The 21,628-nt window shown below is 42.6% G+C and overlaps 1 protein-coding gene across 1 annotated transcript in view; it reads left to right on the top strand.

Moving 5' to 3' along the window:
- Positions 1-21,628, top strand: part of astn1 (astrotactin 1) — a 1,971,124-nt gene that overhangs the window by 221,689 nt on the left and 1,727,807 nt on the right. The window lies entirely within an intron of this gene.

Below are 21,628 nucleotides of genomic sequence, written 5' to 3'. Positions count from 1 at the left end.
CTGAGTTTCTGCAGCAATTTCTGTTTTTCATTGTCACTGATATGTACCACATGAATGGGAATGGTAAGAAGAGCTCATTTGCAGTGCTTGAAGATGGAATGTGGGCACAGGAGTGAGCCATTTTGTCTATCCAGCCTGTTATACCATTCAAGGAGATCGTGACTGGCTTTTGAATAAATCCCACGCACCTGGTTTTGCCCCAGGTGCCCTAATATCTTTGGCTGCGATCTAACCATCTTCGTTGTAAAATTAACAAGTGACCGAGTACAAAGTGGAGTTTGTGAGAGAGAGAATTCCAAACACTCTCAAGCCTTTGCACACAGAATTGTTTCCTAAATTCTACATTGTCTCTAATCATTCGGCCGTGGCCCCTCGTTGTACACTCCTCAACCAGCAGAAACTACAAGCAGAACTAGGCTCTGAATCATGTGCCATGACCCTTTTGAATAATGGAGCAGTCTTGAGAAATCAAACAACCTCGTCCCATTTCTATTTCTTACGGTCTTCTGGTCTATGTGAGCTATAGTGAGCTGTAGATTCTGGCAAGATGTTTTTTGAACTCCAGTTTGTCGAGTTCCCAAATGAAGCCTATTATTGCTTCATAGAAATTGACGAGCAGCCTGACTCATCACAGGTTACTTTCCAGCAGAAAGCCCAGAATCATGCTGACTAAGCGTGGAGCCGATTTTCCCTGTGTACCATGTTCAGGACCAATGTCAGGAAAAGTGGAGGGCATCTCCAGATGAACAGGACTTGGCCTTTTAAATGTGGCACGAGTGCCAGGGATACCGGTCACCTTCAGGATCTCTGGCAAATTGTTCTGGGATCAGTGAAGTGGAACTCAGATGCAATAATTGCTCTTGGGGCTAAAATTTATAATTACTGAAGAAAGTTTGGTAAGAAATAGTGGGAAAAGCCATTCAGCTTTGTGGCAAGGGTTAAATCACCAAACCCATGTGCTTAGCCAAAAGAAACCATAAGATCAGCCCTATATTTTGCCAAATATATCTGCTCTAACAGGAGTAAATTACTGCAGATGATGGAGTCTGTACTGAAAACAACAAATGCTCGAGATCAGAAACAGAAGTTGCTGGTAAAGCTCAGCAGGTCTGGCAGCATCTGTGAAGAAAAAAAAATGAGAGTTTAACGTTTCAGGTCTGGTGAACCTTCCTCGAGGGTCAAGATCCTCAAGGAAAGGACACTGGACCCAAAACATTAACTCTGATTTTTTTTTTCTTCACAGATGCTGCTGAGCTTTTCCAGCAACTTCTGTTTTTGTTCCTGATTTACAGCACCTACAGTTCTTTTAGTTTAAATGCTGGCGATCACAATGGGTTAGGCAGCACCCACAGAGAGGGCAAGGTAAAGTTTCGAGTCGAGATGACTCTTCATCACAACTGAAGTGAAGTATGGAGGGGGCAGCATTTATACGACAGTTACAGGGGTTTTGGGGTGGTGGGTGTAGAGTGCTGGTGGAGAAAAGATGTTGGTAGAGCGAATTAAGTGATCAGAATGTGAGAATGGCAGAATAATGGTGTATCTAAATGCCTGACTTGAAAGAGAAGACAGTCCTGTTAGGGTGGGAGAAGAGAAGAGAGGACATGATGGCAGGGAATATAATAAGTAAAGCTAAACAAAAGCGAAGAAATGGGAGAATGTAACAGGTAAAGTGAAAAGAAAGGGAAGAAATGGGAATTGGCCCACAATTTGAAGGCGTTGAACTCAATATCAAGCCCAGAAGGCTGTACTGTACCTAGTCTGAAGATGAGATGTTGTTTCTCCAATTTGCACTGTGATTCACTGAGGCACTGCAACGTGCCAAGGACAGACAAGTGGGCATGCAAGCAGGATGCTGTGTTAAAACAAGCAGTTCTGGGAAAGTCGGGGTCATGCTTGCACACAGACAGGAGGTGTTCCGCATGCATCACCCAGTCTGTGTTTGGTTTCTCCAATGTAGAGTAAGCCACATTGGATGCAGCGAATACAGTACGCAAGATTGGAGGAGGTGCAGGTGAAATGCTGCTTCACCTGGAAAGATTGTTTAGGCCCTAGGAGGATGAGCAGGGAGGAGGTGAAGGGGTGTGTATTGCAAATTTTGCATTAATTGGAAGGTGCCATGGGAAGTGGGAAGCAGGGGTTGTGTTAATGGTCATGGAATGGACTAAGGTATCCCAGAAAGATTGATCCCTGTGAAATGCAGATGGGGAGAGTGAGAGGAAAATGTGTTTGGTAGTGACGTTCTGCTGGAGTTGTCTGAAATGGCAGAGAATGATCTTTTGTAGACTGATGGGATGAAAATTGAAAAAAGAGTTGTTCCGATCACGCTGTTGTGAGCGATAGAAAGAGATCAAGAGTGGAAGCATGGGTGACAGGTCAGTTATGGTTGAGGGCCCTGCCAACCACAGTGAGTGAGAAACCACAGTTGTGGAAGAAGCAAGCCATGTCAGCATTGCTGTTTTGGAAGGTGGCATCATCTGAACAGATACAACGCAGGCGAAGGAACTTGGAAAGTGGGTTGTCTTGCTTGCAAGACATGGGGTGTGAAGAGATGTAGTGAAGGTAACTTTGGGAGCCAGTGATTTTGTAGTGGATAGCAGTAAACAGTTGTTTCCCCAAAATAGAGACAGAGAGATCAAGGAAAAGAAGGGAATTGTTGGAAGTGGACGACGTGAAAGTTATAGAGGGATGGAAACTGGACGCAAAATGAACAAATTTTTCAACAGCCTGGTGAGAGCATGAAGTGGCACTGAAGCAGTCACCGTTGTAACAAAGAGTTGTAGGAGGGGGTGAGTGTAGGACTGGAAGAGAGATTGTTCCACACTCCCCATAAAGGGACAGGCATAACTGGGACCCATGTGGAAGCCCATAGATACTCCTTTGACTTGATGGAAGTGAGATGAATTAAAGCATAAATTGTTCAGTGACAAAATAAATCAGCTGGTTGGAGGAGAGTGGTGGTGGATGGCAAATGTTTAGGCCTCTGGTCGAGGAAGGAGCCAAGAGGTCTCAGGCTGTCCTGGTGGAGGATATAGGTATAGAGGGATTGGACACCCATGGCGAACAGGAGGCAGTTCGGATCAGGGATCTGGAAATTTTCAATTTGATGGAGAGCATCAGAGGAATCACAGATGTCGGGTGGGCATGGCCTGGACAAGTGGAGAGAGAATGGTGTCAAAGTTGGAGAAAATGAACTCAGTGGTGCTAGAATAGACTGACATTATGGGCCGACCAGGGCAATCTAGTTTGTGGACTCTGGGAAGGAGGTAGAGCATGCTGTCTAGTATTGGGAGACAACAATGTTGGAGGTCTACTCTAATAGTTGCTCTTAACATCTTGAAACTTTGCTCAAATTGCCAGCTTACCTTCGAAATGCCAGAGAGTGTTAGCCTTGTTTGTGTCTTCACTTGCCATAATTTAATGCTTGGAGTTCAGCAATCATTCTAATAAATTCAAAGTAATCTGTTTCCATTGTGACATTTCCAATGATGTGCAGGTTAGGTGGATGGGCTACGCTAAATTGCCCATCATGTCCTGGGATGTGTATGTTAAGTGGGTTAGCCATGGGAAATGTGGGGTTACAGTGAAAAGGTGGGGGGCATGGGGCTTGGGTGGGATGCTCGTCAGAGGGTTGGTGTGGAGTTAATGCGCCAAATGTAGGGATTCTGTGATCCTTCTTAATCTGTGAAGTCCAGACTGAGAACAGCACCTGCTGTTGTGTGCTGTGTGAGCAAGGATGGAAAGGTTCACTGATAGATACTGTGCAAGTTAGGATGCAAAGGATTATTGATGTGTGACCAGGTCTGGTTAAAGATTGTTCATATGCGAGCAAAAGCGGGAAGGCATATTGATTTGGACATTTTTTGCATGGGTGCTTCCTCAGGTGAAACGCAATGCCAGGTCTGTGGAGCAGAAGCCAGATTGCGGAACAATTGCTTGAATGGATCAATGTTTATTTTGAGTGAAGAAGCTGCAGTGAGGAGAAGGCAATACCTGACATTATATGTATCCCATCCACTCCAGCAGCCTGCGTTCGTGACAGCTAAACTGAAATCCATCATGCATAACTGACCTGAAGAGCATTCCCTGCTTAGGATTCGGAGATGCGTAATCCTCCAACCTGTTGAACCCTACAGTCAAAGTCAGAAGGCAAATTCAAAATGATTTTTGCTGTTTTTTTTTCAGTGCTCAGAAAATGAGTGCTCCTTCATCCTTACAATTAAATGGTTCTTAGTTGAAATACTGTGGGGATCCGGAACATACAAAAACTAAATAGCAATTGTTCTTTCTTCTATATTCCTAATTGTTTTTGTTGTCAAGACAAAATATAATGCATTTCTTTATTCTATTTTGGTTCAATTACCCTCAGGATGATGGGTGAGTTGATGTTCAGTGAAAACTTTATTGCTTCCTTAAATAAAAGGTTGAGTTGTTATTGAATAATCTAAGAATGTTGTTTCTCAAAATTGTAACAAATTATCTTACAAGATTGTATCTGACCAGGGCGGCTTATTCCAGAGCCTTAGATTTGTTGCCCTGTCAGTTTTCTGCTTTTATATTTCCATCTCATTTAATCAGATATAGATGCTTGCTCTGTTTCACACTTGATGCTCTAATTTTGAATATATTAGCAGTCTAATGTAATCACTTCATATTAGAGCAACTGGCATAAAATCAACTGTCTGTTCTTTTGGGTCTTTCATAGATTCCTTGTCAATAGAGACACCTGCCCAAGTGTTCTTGTGAAATCAGCCTGAAAGCACAAATTGTTCTATTACTGATGAATACCGTTTATTAACTAATGTTCTGCCTTTGCATTTGGCTTGTCTCACAGGACAGTAGTGACTGCACTATTTCTTTAGTTTTTGCCCTTCACTCCTTATTACTAAAATATACTTTATTCATAAAATTTATGGAAGGTCTACAACCAGTGGTGAGCCACAAGGATCGATGCTGGGTCACTGCTTTTCATCATTTATATGAATGATTTGGATAGGAACACCGGAGGTAGTGGTAGTAAATTGGCGGACAACACTGAAACAGGAGGTGCAGTGTCCAGCAAAGAAGGGCAACTCAGAGTACAATGAGAACTTAATCAGCTGGGCTGATGAGGTGAGGAATAGCACAGGGAGTTTAATTGAGACAAATGTAAGGTTCTGCATTTTGGAAAGGCAAATCAGGGCAGGACAATTACAACATTTAAAAAGCATCTGGATGGGTATATGAATAGGAAGGGTTGAGAGGAACCTGGGCCAAATGCTGGCAAATGGGATTATATTTATCTAGGACATCTGGTTGGCAAGAACAAGTTGGACCTAAGGGTCTGTTTTCTACATCTCTACGACTCTGAATATGTAGTGTGACAGCTGAAAGTTGACATTATTGAAGGTGCAAATCAAATCAGTTTCTTCCATGACTGGAATGGTGCTCACTACATTTACAGTGATACTCAACATTTACAAGATTCATTACATCATTCAAATGTGAAGCCCAAGGGGTTTCATTCAGTTCTCATGCCTTTGGTGCACTATGATTGAAAGGCCTGAGACAATGACCATTCTCCATCACACCTTTGAGGAGGCTGCCCTCAAGCTTTTGTGCACCTGTATATGTATAGTCTTGGAACTTGGAAAGTACCAGATTGCAACACTCAGACATGGACAACTTGTTTCACTGGAAGATCTGTAGGTCTATTCCAGACCGAAGGATTTACTTCACGGCCCTCCAGCTACAGTTGATCTTTATCTGGCTGTGCATCCAGGAGAGCAACCTATAAATGAAAGGTCCTGCCTTATACCAAAATCACTGCATCCATTTCCAAACCTTCTTTGCAAAATAAATTGCATCCCAGAAGGATAACAGACATCCCTTCTCCACAGCCATGTCTAGGAAAGTCTTGAGGGGGTGGACGTCATAAGAATTTGACAGGAAGGTCTTTTCTCACCACCAGCCAAGCTACATCTTGTTGCGTGTTGGGAAGTTTTGGTGATGAGACATGCTGCCAAGTGACTTTGGCAACCTGATCAAGAACCATCCGAAGGACCCATTGTACCCTTTGCCCACAGGTGCTTAAGTACGTTACTTGCTGACAACTGCCTGATGGACTTGTAGTCAAATGTGTTTTTCTTCATAAACATCTCCCTGAGGGGCTGGTAGTCCGAATGACAAGTATCTTCCACAGCAACATGGCCAGCCAGACCCATCTTCTGCATGGCCGGAGAGAGGTACACCACTGCAAGGTATCAGAGTATGTATGTGGCTGGTAGTTAGTCATAAACCATGAAGAGTGGCATCATCATTCTTGACCACAAGCAAAGTGGGTAGAGATTAGATATTGGTGACTCATTTCACTGAGTGACACAATTCCAGCCAAGGCCATCAATTGGGTCATGCCTGTTCCGTAGATGGCAATCTATCCTGATCAGACCTTTATTGCACTGGGTTGAAGATCTCTGAGAGCCTCAACCAGTCAGGAATAGGATTACCAATACACAGGACAGAAGGGTGTTTGTGAACTGAAGATCGATGCACAGTTGGATCAGCCGCACACAATGGTAGCCATTTCAATGAGGGTGGTGTTGGGCACATTTATTCCAGTTTTATTTAGAGATGCGTACATCATGCCTGTGCAGGCATAGTCCATATTCAAAGTCCAGATAAAGTCTGAGATGGCACAATTGAATGCCATGCACAGGAGAGGCATGAGCCAAACCTGTTGCCATGTCCGGCAGCACTAAGAGCTCCTCACCTTGGATGACCAGGTTTGTAGCCATATTGCAAAGGAGCATCACTCACATGTGCCCCTTCGGTCTTATCTGATGCAGTAAACAAAGGATCAAGCAAGTCCAGTTGTCAAAGAGCATGGCCCCACTCTTGTCACAATTGACTTTGGATTGCAAGGCCTCTTTGAATTGGTTGCAGACATTTATCAATTTCTGCACTGAAGGTAGAGCCAAGTAAAAGGTTACCCATGTACCAGGAAGGTAGGACTTGACTACCTCCATTGCTTAGGATTGCCATCCTTTCATCCCTGCCCCTGTCCTTGTGGTCTTGGCGAAAGGTTTGATATAATACACAAGTTAAGCAGCAGAGAGTGGGCAGCATTTCGTAACTCCAGATCTAACTGAAAACTGTTCTAATTCCCAACTTTTGATTGAAATGTTCACATCAAGCAATTGGATTCTATTGTGCATTCCTCCCTAACCCCATTTTGAACAGGGTATGTATCATAGGAATGCAATATTCTGTCAAAGGCCTTCTCATGGTCCAGGGTTATGACACAAGTTTCCACCCTTCTGTCCTGTGTATTGGTAATCCTATTCCTGACTGGTTGAGGCTCTCAGAGATCTTCAACCCAGTGCAATAAAGGTCTGATCAGGGTAGATTTCCATCCACGGAACAGACATGACCCAATTGATGGCCTTGGCTGCAATTGTATCACTCAGTGAAATAGGTTACCAATATCTAATCCCTACCCACGTTGCTTGTGGTCAGGAATGATGATGCCTCTCTTCAAGGTTTATGACCTACTACCAGCCACATGCATACTCTGATACCTTGCAGATGGCCTGGACAAACCTGGTAAGTCAATCACAGAGTCAAATATAAGTTGGTCAGTAAACGGTCACTTCTGGAAGCTTTACTCATCTTAAAGGACCTTGTGAACTGTGTCACCTCTTGAAGCATTAGTGGACTGTCCAGCCTCCCTTACATACTGTTGTCCAAGACCTTCATGAAGGATTTGGAAGGCTATGGCTTCACATCCTAGAGCCAGCATAAAAGGATGTGTTGACTTAGTATCAGTGATAATGGGAACTGCAGATGCTGGAGAATCCAAGATAATAAAATGTGAGGCTGGATGAACACAGCAGGCCAAGCAGCATCTCAGGAGCACAAAAGCTGACGTTTCGGGCCTGGACCCTTCATCAGAGAGGGGGATGGGGTGAGGGTTCTGGAATAAATAGGGAGAGAGGGGGAGGTGGACCGAAAATGGAGAGAAAAGAAGATAGGTGGAGAGGAGAGTATAGGTGGGGAGGTAGGGAGGGGATAGGTCAGTCCAGGGAAGACGGACAGGTCAAGGAGGTGGGATGAGGTTAGTAGGTAGGAGATGGAGGTGCGGCTTGGGGTGGGAGGAAGGGACGGGTGAGAGGAAGAACAGGTTAGGGAGGCAGAGACAGGTTGGACTGGTTTTGGGATGCAGTGGGTGGAGGGGAAGAGCTGGGCTGGTTGTGTGGTGCAGTGGGGGGAGGGGACGAACTGGGCTGGTTTTGGGATGCGGTGGGGGAAGGGGAGGTTTTGAAGCTGGTGAAGTCCACACTTTCCACATTAAGCAGAGGTTCACCTGCACATCTGCAAATGTGGTATACTGCATCCACTGTACCCGGTGTGGCTTCCTCTACATTGGGGAAACCAAGCGGAGGCTTGGGGACCACTTTGCAGAACACATCCGCTCGGTTCACATTAAACAACTGCACCTCCCTGTCGCAAACCATTTCCACTCCCCCTCCCATTCCTTAGATGACATGTCCATCATGGGCCTCCTGCAGTGCCACAATGAGGCCACCCGAAGGTTGCAGGAACAGCAACTCATATTCCTTTTGGGAACCCTGCAGCCCAATGGTATCAATGTGGACTTCACCAGCTTCAAAATCTCCCCTTCCCCCACCGCATCCCAAAACCAGCCCAGCTCGTCCCTTCCCCCCACTGCACCACACAACCAGCCCAGCTCTTCCCCTCCACCCACTGCATCCCAAAACCAGCCCAACCTGTCTCTGCCTCCCTAACCTGTTCTTCCTCTCACCCATCCCTTCCTCCCACCCCAAGCCGCACCTCCATCTCCTACCGACTAACCTCATCCGACCTCCTTGTCCTGTCCGTCTTCCTTGGACTGACCTATCCCCTCCCTACCTCCCCACCTATACTCTCCCCTCCACCTATCTTCTTTTCTCTCCATCTTCGGTCCGTTTCCCCCTCTCTCCCTATTTATTCCAGAACCCTCACCCCATCCTCCTCTCTGATGAAGGGTCTAGGCCCGAAACGTCAGCTTTTGTGCTCCTGAGATGCTGCTTGGCCTGCTGTGTTCATCCAGCCTCACATTTTATTATTATGTTGACTTAGTATGTCAGCCTTTAGAGATGTTAATGAGCTGCTTTCTTCATTCTTTATCTTATCCTGCTCTTTAGAGTGACTCAAAACTGGAAATACCTTTTCTCTTCCCCTTTTCCTTTTCCCTTCTTTAATGTGAAGGCATCGATTCCTAGAGCAATTCCACAGCCATGATCTAACGTCAGGATTGTCTTTCATTATGAACTGAGACAGGTTGCTTCACCTTGGCTCATAGCCAACTGGTCCAGTCCCCATAAGAGCCCTTTTCAACTGGAGGCAGTGCCATCTGGCCAAACACTTTCTTGGTATTTTTCAATCCCAGAACACTCCGTCTTTATCAAGAAAGAATCATCAATAATTTTGTTAGTGCCTCTTGAGAGTGTTATCTGCAATTGTAATTTGAATTTCAGATAGCAGTAGCAGTGCAAAATGATAGGTTACATCTTTCAAGATGAGTTTAACTTCATTAATTAATTGCTGCTCATTAATCAAAATAATAATTCAGCCAAATATTCAATAGTCTCACTGAATAGACTGTCATTCTTCATCCTTAAGATATCAGCGACTTATGATAGATTTGTATTAAAAGGGCATAAATGTTTTATTTGGATCTGATGGCATCAAGATACCAAATATACTCATTCTATGTAAAGAAAAAGACCAAGGCTCAAATTCATGGGACATTGGCATCAGTACTGGAGAATAAGGGAGCTGCTCTGATGTGTCAGGTTCCACCTGAATGATGCTGGTCCCAGAGTCTTTGTGATTTACATAAGTAGGCCCGTGGATAGATCTTTAAATTAAGTATCTGGGGGTGTTGGGAGTTAAGTTGCATGGAAGATTATGGAAAAAGGTAAAGCACAGGAAGGCTCAGCAGAGATTAAAGTTTACAGAACAAGTAATAGGGCAGAGATAATGGAAAGGGTCAGGAATCTAACTTCAGGCACAGTAGATTAGGGGACAACTGTGGGAAAGGGAGCAGTCAATGCAGGACTGAGTTGTACTTAAACACAGCAGATAAAACAAGGCAAATAAGCTTGCAACACAGATTGAAGTTGGCAGGTATGATATTGTAGGTATCACAGAGACATGGCTGCAAGGGGATCAGGGCTGGGAGCTAAATATCCAAGGGCATACATACTACCGAAGAGACAGGCTGATGGGCAGGGTTGCTGTGTTAGTGAGAAATGAAATTAAATCAACGCAAGAAGTGATATAGAGGAGAAGGGATGGAATCTGTGGGTAGAGTTGAGGAACCACAAAGGAAAACAAGCATTTGTGTACAGGCCTCCCAGCAATTGCCAGGATGTGGGGAAGAAGATAACTCCAGAGACAGAAAAAGCATATAGGAAAGGTATTTTTGCAATAATCATGATGGACTTCGATATATAGGTGGACTGGAAAAAACAGATTGGTAGCAAATCTCCAGAAAATGAATTTGTAGAATGTGTATGAGATGGTTCTTTTTGGAGCAGATTGTAGCAGAATCTACCAGGGAACGGGTAGTTGTATCAGAGGTAATAGGAACTGCAGATGCTGGAGAATCCAAGATAACAAAGTGTGGAGCTGGATGAATACAGCAGGCCAAGCGGCATCTTTGGAGCATAAAAGCTGTCATTTCGGGCCTAGACCCTGAAACTTTTGTGCTCCTAAGATGCTGCTTGGCCTGCTATGTTCATCCAGCTCCACACTTTGTTATAACAGACAGTTGTGGATTTGGTGATGTGTAATGGAGCGAAGTTGATTGGGGACCTTCAGTTGAAAGAACCCCTAGGGGGCAGTGACAGTAATATGATCAAATTTACCCTGCAGTTTAAGCAGCAGAAGCTGCAATCAGATATAATGGTATCACAACTGAGTAAAAGTAAACACAAAAAGAAGTGAAGGAGGAGGTGGCCAGAGTTGATTGGGAGGTGAGTTTAACAGGGAAAGCAGTGGAACAGCAATGGCAAGAATTTCTGGGGGCCATTCAGGAGGCACAGCAGAAATTCATCCAAAGTCAGAAGAAACATTTTGAGGGGAGGTCAAGGCAATCATGGCTGATGATGGAAGTCAGGCACAGCGTAAAAACAAAAGGAAAATCATCAGATTTGGTAAAGATTAGTGGGAAGCCAGAAGGTTGGGAGGCCTTTAAAAGTCAGCAGAGGATAACTAAAAAAGCAATAACAGGAGAGAAGACAAAATATAAGAGTAAGCTAGCTTGTAATATAAAAGATGGTAAGAAATATCTGAAAGGTAAGAGAGAGGCAAGAGTGGACATTGGATTGCTGTAAAATGCAGCTGGAGAAGTGGTAATAGGGAATAAAGAAATGGCAGAGGAGCTGAATCAGTACTTTGCATCAGTTTTCACAGTGGAAGACACCAGCAGCATACCAGAACTTCAAGAGAGTCTGGGAAAATGTGAGTGTAGTGGCCATCACTGAGGAAACAGTTGTTTAAGAAAGAAGGGAGGGAGCATACAGCAAACTGTAGGCCAGTTAGCCTGATCTCGGTTGTTGGTAAGTTTTTACAGTCAATTGTTGAGGATGAGATTACGGAGTATTTGTAAGAATTTGACAAAATAGGACTGAGTCAGCACACCTTCGTCAAGGAGAGGTCATGGCTGACAAATCTGCTAAAATTCTTTGAAGTAACAAGTTAGGCAAAGGAGAGCCTGTGGATATGATTTATTTGGATTTCTAAAAGCCTTTGACAAGATGCTGCACAGAAGACTGCTAAACAATAACCCATAGTATAAGGGATAAACTACTGATACGGATTGGCAGACTGGTAGAAGGTAGAGAGTGAAGCTAAAGGAGTCTTTTCAGGAATGCAGTTGATGACTAGTGGAGTTCCACAGAGGTCAGTGTTGGAACAACAATAACTCATGCGATACATTAACAATTTGAACAAAGCAACTGAAGCCATTCTTGTTAGTTTGAAGATGACACAAAGATAGGTGGAGGGACAGGAGGTGTTGAGGAAGTGGGTAGGCTGCAGGAGGACTTGGACGGGTCAGGACAGTGGACAAGGAAGTGGCAGATGGAATACAATGTGGGAAAGTGTGAGGTTATGCACTTTGGTAGGACAAATAGAGACACAGACTATTTTCTAAAAGGGAAAAAGCCTTGGAAATCTGAAACACAAAGAGACTTGGGAATCCTAGTTTAGGATTCTCTTCAGGTTAACATGCGGGTTCAGTTGGCAGTTAGAGAGGCAAATGCAATATTAGCATTCATTTCAAGAGGTCTGGACTATAAGAACAGAAATTTACAGCTGAGGCTGTATAAAGCTCTGGTCAGACTGCATTTGGAAGATTGCTAGCGGTTTTGGGCCTCATAGCTAAGAAAGGATTTGCTTGAGGAGGTCCAGAGAAGTCTTACAAAAATAATCCCAGGGATGAAGGGCTTGTCACATGAGGAGCAGTTGAGGATTCTGAGTCTGTACTCAATGGAATTTAGAAAGATGAGGAGGGATTTGATTGAAACTTACAGAATCCTGAGAGGCCTGGATAAAGTGAATATGGAGAACATGTTTCCACCAGAAGGAGAACACTTGACAGCACCTTTAGAACTAAGATGAGGAAGAATTTCTTCAGCCAGAGGGTGGTGAATCTGTGGAACTCATTGCCACAAAGGGCTGTGAAGGCCATGTCATTGAGCATCCTTAAGACAGAGGTTAATAGCTTCTTGATTAGTAAGAGGATTAAACGTTATGGGGAGAAAGGAGGAGAATGTGGTTGGGAAACATATCAGCCAGATCAAAAGGTTTGGAGCAGACTTGATTGGCAGAGTGGCCTAATTCTGCTCCTCTATCTTATGGCCTTGTGGTTTAATATGATAATACAGCTTGTTCACCCTTCTCCCATACTGTTTGTCATTTTTTATTGAGCCTCCCATTATTGTCCTGCTGTGATTTCCACTGTATCTTCCACATGGCCATGGTCAGCAGTGGGGGCTGCAGTAAGCTGCAGTTGTTGAGCATTTACTACTAACTGAGCTGTTTAACCAAGTCTTCAATGTCAGCCCAAGGCTGGGATTTTTACTTAGGCCAATGATAATGGGGCGACCCTCATTCAGCATCTGGAGAATTAGTAGGGAATGCACCCTCAGTTCCATGGGCAAGGCCCAACTGAATGAGGTACCCTCAGGCAGTATATTTGAGACTGCTGCGCCTTCTCTGCTGACAGCAGTGTTGCTTCCCTGATTCTGCTGCCCCACACAGCCATCTCTCATAATGAGGGAGTCTTGCCCTGAGACAATACAAGTGCACTCAGGAGGTCTTGCTGGGTGGCCTTCCAAAGACCTGTGCAGCCGCCAAACTCCTGGGCCATCACTGAATCATGACAGGATCAGGCACAATGAATGTTAACTGGATCAGTAATGAGGCAAATGGACATCCCACTTGGAAGTGTTCTGGGAACGCGCGTCTGTCCTTCCCGTCCTCAGACTTACCCCAGGGAGGAATGGGGGATGTTTTGACAACGGACACAGGGCCACTCCCACCATGAATTGGCTCTGGCTGCCATGTTTACCACTGCAATTGCTCTATTAAATCCGGGCCCAGATAATCTCCAGTAGGAAGAGGCCACCTTGTGGAATCCTTTTCATTGGAGGTGGGAGCTGGGTTCCTGAGAGAAATATTCCTCTTCACATCAGAAAGGAGCTTAGCCACATCCTGAAATAAAAACAGAATGATTCGAAGCGAGTAGCTGAAGTGGCATCTGTGGAGAAAAGCCAAGGAAGTTCTTCCACCCAAACTATCACCTCTGTCGCTCTCATGCTGTAGTTTCTGACTTGTACCATCCATAGTGTTTGCTTTTTGTAATCCATATGCTGGACTGGAACGGGGAGGAATTTCAACAGTGTGACCAACAAGGCAATATACTGACATCGGTAACAGGGGATTTATGATAGTTTCACTGACATTGACTTCAGTTGCAAGTAATTTTCCATCTAAGTAACCATTATAAGGTACCTTTGAGGCTCTGCGAATGGCAATCAGCAAAATCGGTGTGCCGACACATTTAATCTTGTTTCTGGAAGTCAGAACAGAGATCCACGTACCAAAAAAATAAGTAATTAGACGGGATGTTGGTTACGAGTGTCTCGTTTTCCAGTGTGAAATGCAACTTGTCACAAAAAACATATTTGGAAGACAAATGTTTGATGTATATTGTCACATGGCATCCTGCACAATCTTGTCAGCATAAATTGGGAAAGTGAAGAGATAAATGTTGGCACATGGCCTGGCTGTATTATCACTAGACTGTTAATCAAGAGATCTGGATAATACTCTGAGGACCCGGACTCAAATCCCACTGTGGCAGATGGTGTAATTTGAATTCAGTAAGATATCTGGAGTTAAGAATCTAATGCTAACTGTGAATCCATTGCTGATTGTCGGAAAAACCCACGTGGTTCACTATTGCCCTTTAGGGAAGGAAACTGCCATCTGTACCTGGTCTGGCCTACATGTGACTCCAGACCCACAGCATTGTGGTTGACTCTGAACTGCCATCTGGGCAAGTAGGGATGGGCAATAAATGTTGGCCAACCCAGCCATGTCCTCATAATGAACAAGGAAAAAAAAATCAGTAAACAACCAGATTGATTTTGAATGTATTTTCATCAAACAATAAATGTTTTCTTAGAGAAGTATGTGCAGTTCATACTTATTCACCTCCAATGTGGTTGATAAATTTTGTTAACACTATACCCTGCTGACCTCCAATGGCATTGCACACCCCACCTTAAACACCCAGTCAATCCCGCTGCATTAGCAACAACGGATTTGATATGAGGGTGTAAGAAATAAGAGCGGGTATCAAATCAGTGGGACAAATGAAAGGAAATAAAGTAGGAAAAGAGGACATGCAATGGAATGGAAGATGACAGGAAGAAAGAATGAAATGGCAGAGGAGGTGTCTGGGCCAGGGTTGAAGAAAGCAGAAGAAAAGGACCATGGAAGACTGAGAAAGAGCAATTCGATTTGATGAAATAGGACACTCTTGTCTGGAATCTGGATAGGAGATATATAGCCAGTGGAGAAGAAGGTTTATCTCAATGGGAAATATAGTGGAGGGATGAGTACATCACTTAGGGGAATGAAGTGCTGTGCCAAACGTTGTGTTGCATTTGGTAACTCTTCAAGTGGGTCTGGGTTGGATACAGATGTGAATTATGAATTGCTTCCACAACTGTAAAGAAGGGAAATGTTATTACTCACTGGGGGAAAATGTACCGTCACTGGCCTCACAATCCATGATCCCAGTTTCATTCCACATGCGGTGCTGCTAATCTCGGTAATATTGTGAAAATCTATCTGTTTCACTAACGACCTTTAAGGAAGGGAATCATTAAGAAAGGACTTAGAAAGAAATGTCATGCTTATAGCAATAGGAACATATTCTGACATTGCTTTGTTTGCAACAACAAAATGAACTTTTTAGTTGAATAGAAATTGAATCACAAGCTTGGCTAGCATGCTCAGAAGATTCAGTGCCTAATATCCTTTAGATCTTCCGTCAAATTGTTTCACAGATATTGCTCTGCTGCTGAGCTGGTTGGGTTTGCCTTGAGATAGTCTTTCCGGTCTATGAGGAACAAACTTTTTGGCTGATTTTAAAGATTTTAATACCATGGATCTTTCAGCATGAGTCTCCAAAGTAATTGTCAGTTTTTTTTTATATGTTCCTGTCTTTTGTATGAACCTTCCTAATGCTAAAAACTGAGTGATCCCTGTCTCTGTTAAACAAATAACAATGGAAGTGTTCCATTTATGTCTCCACATCTTTGAATTGAGCAGCAATTACAAATACAAACTACAACTGGCGTTTTTCATTGGGTAGTGGCTCCCAAAATGTATAATTAATCCTCTCTTTGGATCCAGTGGATTGCTATGTTTCTCATAAGCTCCCTCCTAGACAGTCTGTCTCTCACACAAACTCACTGATTTCTCAGTAAAATTAAGCCTCTCATGACCTCATAAGAAGACTGTGGATCTCAGAAGTTTCCAACAAAAAGCTCAAGTGAGACTCAGCTATATCTATTTTTCTGACCCGTGCTTTGTATCACTCAGCTTCCATTGACAGCCCCAGCCAGCCCTTTGGCTGGGATAGAACATAGAACAGCACAGTACAGGCCCTTCGGCCCTACGGGATGCGAAGCAAAAATCTGGAACTCCCATGCCAACCCATACCCCCACATCCAACCCTACCTCTTTTCACATGCTAACTAAAACTCCTGTACCCGAACCGATTTCTCTTTGCCACCTCTACACCAACTCTATACCCAGCTCTATGACCCCTTTCTAACTTCTATGCCTTCTTGTTTTCCTCACTGCCATGACCTTTTGAAGCTTTTATGCCAAATTGATGCTAATTTATGCAAAGACCCTGTCCCCACCCACCATTATTATCCATACACCTACCATATCAATTCACCTACTAACCATCATATTGATTGCCTCAGGACCCACACAGAGGTGAAATAAAACAAACTTCTATCAAGCAAAGTTTTGAGACTATCACAGTCATCTCAATATTGAAGACACTCTGTCATACTTAGAAAAAAATTTGCATTATTTCAACTATATAAGGCCTTTTAAGAACAAATATTTCAATCAAGTGCGTAACTTGCACATCCCAACAACAGGCATTGAAAATCATAGTCCCACATCAAAGGGTCGATATCTATGCATCAGTGAAACTACAAAATGGCTTGCATTCTGCTGTGATGACAGTGGCTGTGAAAGCTGTCATGCAGCACAAACCTAGTAATAGAACTTATGTCAACAGGCTTATGTCAACAAAACAGAGTGTAACGGCAAGAATTTTATTTCAACACTATGCAATTTTGTTCAAAGATATGAAAGGCAAAACATTTAAATATCCTGCCAACTTGACCTCTCCCTTTTGTTAAGTGGTTTTGATGGCTCAGTTTGATTCTTTTGACGGGCTTATTTCATTGTTCCAGTGAACTCCACGGTTTTATTGACTGCACATTTTTAACTCGCAGCATACGTAATTTAATCAGTGGCAAGAGAGTTTTATACTGATCTGCTGCTAAAGACATTATTAAGGGTCTTGAATTCTCATGATTAGTGAGTTTTAAATTCAGGCAAATCTCTCACTCCTTGTGCTTACAATAAAATGAGAAAGGTTTAGAGGGAGATGGGCTGAGCATAGGCAGATGGAACTAGTTTGGTTTGGGATTATGTTCTGCACGGGCTTTTTGGACTATGCTGTATGACATTATAACCTCTTCAGAAGCCTCACACTCTTGCAGAGGTGTGACTATTATCTGCAGCTGTGACATAGGGAACATCATGATTGGAGAGAATTAAGACTCAAATGTGAATTCAGTTTGTGCCATTATCAAACAGTGAAGTGTCATGTCATATTAATGAGATGGTCAATGATGTCCTAACTCAAATCATGAACCATATCATTCATAACAGTGTTTATCTGTGCAGCTGGATGACTCAACAGATCTGTGAGGCTTTGTTCACTATTTGGTATGTGCAAAATATCTTTACAAAGGTGCAAAACAGGACAGCATTTTCATTTGACAGATGCTGCCCCACCAGTGAAAGAGCTGGGAACATATTTCAGTTTCTCAGCAGTTTCATAAATCAAGGTGCTATTGTCTGCTCATAATGTACTGGTGTCGGCACTGATGGACCAAACGCAATGGCTGGGAACAACAGTGAAGTAGTGAAATGTATCAGCGCAGTCACTCCAAATGTAACATTAGTGAATTGCAACACAAACAGGGAAGCACTTACTGCAAAAGAAATTGAAGAAAATCCCAGACAAAGCAACTTGCAACCCAAAATATCACCCATCAAAATGTCATGAAATACAATGCATCTACTGGATATTTAAATGTATTAATTCAAGCAATTTATTAAAGGTTTAAACCATCATTTAAATGATGCATGATTATTAAAGTTTGCACTTTATATACAGTGCTTGAGCATTACAATTGTTAAAATATTAAACCTGTATTTGGGTAATGATGAATGAGCAGCTAGTGGATCTGAAACATCACACAATAATTCAAGTTTGGGAACCACTACTGTATTGTAAAGTAGCATTATTTCCGGAGAATTTCCAATTCTTTGTTGAATTTGCATTCGGAAAAAGGGTCTCTGGACTCAAAATTTTAACTCTGCTTTCTCTCTACAGATGTTGCCAGATCTGTTGAGTTGTTCCAGCAATTACTGTTATTACTTGAAATTTGTTTAATATAATTGGCAGCAAACTAGTCCTCAGCATGAATGAAATGGCAGTGAAGTGGCGTCATTTTAAACATTCCACATGATTCTTTTTCCTTTTATTAATTATTTCACAGGATATGGATGTTGCTGGTTTGGCCAGTAATTATTATCCATGATCTAATTGCTTGTGAAAAGTTAATAACTGAAGTCAGGGAAATGAAGAAGTTGGTTCAGGTACAAAATAATCATTTCCTATTTTTGCCCATTTTATGTAAGACTGAAGACCACTTTCATCCAAATGACTTTCTTTCTAAATTAAACACATTGTTTCTTACTGCCACTAAATTGTGTGTTTTTTTTGTACTTATTTCCATAAGTTACTTGATAACCTCAAGTCAAAGCAAGTCAGTTTTACCTGTGCACTTTGGTGAAAATATAAGTTTGCATATAATGAATAAATAGATACAATGATCAAAATGGGAATTTAACTTAAAAGGGTTTTTCATTATTAATTTTTAAATTTTATTAAATCATTCAAGGTTGAGGTTTTCTAGGCCACCAGTTATTGCCCATCCCCAGTTGCCATTCAGAAGATGGTGGTGTACTGCCTTATTGAATCACTGCAGTCCTTTAGGTATAGACACATTTACAAATACTATTACAGGGAGAGATCCAGGATTTTGACCCCACAACACTGAAGGACTATTTCCAAGCCAGGATGGTAAGTGGCTTAGAGGGAAATAGTTGGTGGTGTCCCCATGAATGCGCATCATGGTCATAATGGTTATAGGTTTGGAAGGAGTGGTCGGTGAGCTGTCTTGCTGATTTCTGCTGTGCATCACACACACTGTTGTGTTATGGAAGGAGTAAATGTTTTTGGATATGACACCAATCAAGTGTGCTGTTTTGTTCTGGATGGTGTTAACTCCTTAAGAGTTGTTGGAGCTGCTCACATCCTGTCAAGTGGAGAGTATTCCATCACAGTCCTCATTTCTTTTTGTATGTAGTGGGCAGGTCTTGGGGAGTCAGGAAATGAGTTACTCGCTATATTCCTGGTCTCTGACCTGCTCTTGTAGCCACAATATTTATATGGCTAATCTAGTTCATTTCTGGTCAATGAAAACCCCAGGAATTTGATAGTAGGGGATTTAGTGATTGTAATGCCATTCAATGTCAATGGGTAATGGCTAACTTGTCACTTGTTAGAGATGGTCATCACCTGTCATTTGTGTGATATCAATGTTACTTGACACTTGTCATCCCAAGACCGGATATGTACCATAAAAAATTATCTAACTGCAGTTCTACTGCGACCAAAATGTTAGTAACCACGTAAGCCCTTTGTATCTGGGGACGACCTACCCACAGGGAGTTGAATACTAAGAACACAGTCTTCATAAACTGGTCACATAGGGCACTTTGTTAGTTTCCTGTCATGAAATAAAAATTGGTTTTTTGGAGGGAAATGCTATTTGCAATAACTCATAATTTCATTGAATTTGAAAAGAGCATTGATTTTTTTTTAGATAGCTAATCTCACATTAATATTGTCTGCTGCCAAGTAACGGATTGCCCTGATAACTCTTGTCATTGAGTTTAAAAATCACGAAAATACTGTTATGCAAGTAATAAGAGCAGGCTGTACTCTGGGTGGCTTGAACAATTTCGAGCTTACAAATATTTAATAGGTCATAAACTGCTGTGCTGTAGAGAGTATTGTACATAGGATATTGTTGCATTAGATAACTACGTTGAAAAAGGTTCTTTAATTTATCTTAAGTCATTCATTCAGTCAGCACAACATTTGCCCTCTGTTGTGTCTTTAAAATTTTCAAGAAAATATAATTGCAAGGGTTTTTTTCTTAACCCCCATTTTGGAAATCCTTTGCAACAGTTGAGTGAGAAATTTCATTTTCGGCTCCAGATTTGCCTGTTGTTAAGACAAGAGGCGGAACGCTACATTTCTTTGGCAAAGCGTCAATTATGTTAAATGTTTTGTACGATTACTCACCAAGGTCTCACTAACAAACTACTCTGCTCCTCACCACATTCCTCACATGTCATACTAGCCCTATCTTACCACTTGCCATTCCCGGAATGACGACTCATTCACTGGCCACTTGCCAAAAGATCAGGATTTCTCTGTGCACCCGTACCTTATTTAAAAGCCCATGGCGCATCCGATGTCAAACAATCTCGTTCTGGAGTTGCCCTCCATATTCCATGACATTTGCACAGGGCATGGCAGATGAGGGACAACATGGTGCATTTCTTAGCGCTCAGAGTCTTGGAGGTCCTACTAGATGAGACAATGTAGACATGGGATGGCAGCAGAAACAGAAAAAAAAAACCACAGAGGCTGGTATTCTGTCACCAAGTGACCCTTTACTTACATGTGGGAAGTCCTTGACACCGATCCAGCTTCCTCAGAGTCAGCTCTGAGTGAACCGAATCCCTGACCCTCCTGCTTATGCCTGTCAGCTAGGGATCCCTGATTAGATCAGGCTAACAGCCCCAATCATTCTCGATGAACACCTGTTGGTAAGAATAGGAAGCTAAATATTAATGCAATGTTAATCATGTATTTAACAATCAATAACCTCCCTTAATTGGCAACTTGCCACTGCCAAGTGAGAAACTCACCTCGCTGCTTAACAGCTGCATAAAAGATGCAACTGGTTGCTTCCAACATCGAGATAGCCTTGGCAGATTGCTCAGCCAGTTCTGCCACAAATCTCATTATAATGCATGTTATGCAGGCCACTACATTATCCCCTGTAAAATCTTAAAACATGGCAGGTGAGGAGGGGTGTTGCATTTTGTTGGCTCTTTGAAAGCAATTCTTAATGTAAACCTTCATCCCTGTTTATTCTTCTGCACAGGTCTGGAAAATACTGCTCTTCAAACACATGTCTAATTGTTTTTGGGAAGTTTCTGAAGGATCTTATTCCAACAATGTTTCTATGACTGTGCTCCAATAAAACCTATTTGCATGTAAGCATTTCTCATTACCCCTATGGTTCTTCCTTTTGTCGATTACAATTAATCTATCGTGTCTGCTTATCGGCACAGCTGACACAGAAACACTATCAAGCAAGACTTCTCATAATTCTGAATATCTCTGTTAGATCTTCCTCTACTTTGTCTGGTCTGGGAGAACAATCTTTCAAAATAACTAGAGTTCACAATTATTTCATCTCTACTATCAAATTAGTCAACTTCTTCTGTAACTCCTTCCAAAGAGTCATGAACAGAGATGCACACAATATGCCAGCTCAATTCTAACCAGTGATGAGTAAGCTCTTAACCTGGCTCCCTCATTCTT

The sequence above is a fragment of the Stegostoma tigrinum genome, chromosome 8 (genome assembly GCF_030684315.1).
Source record: "Stegostoma tigrinum isolate sSteTig4 chromosome 8, sSteTig4.hap1, whole genome shotgun sequence".
Taxonomy (NCBI): domain Eukaryota; kingdom Metazoa; phylum Chordata; class Chondrichthyes; order Orectolobiformes; family Stegostomatidae; genus Stegostoma; species Stegostoma tigrinum.
This window is presented reverse-complemented; position numbering and strand designations above follow the sequence as displayed.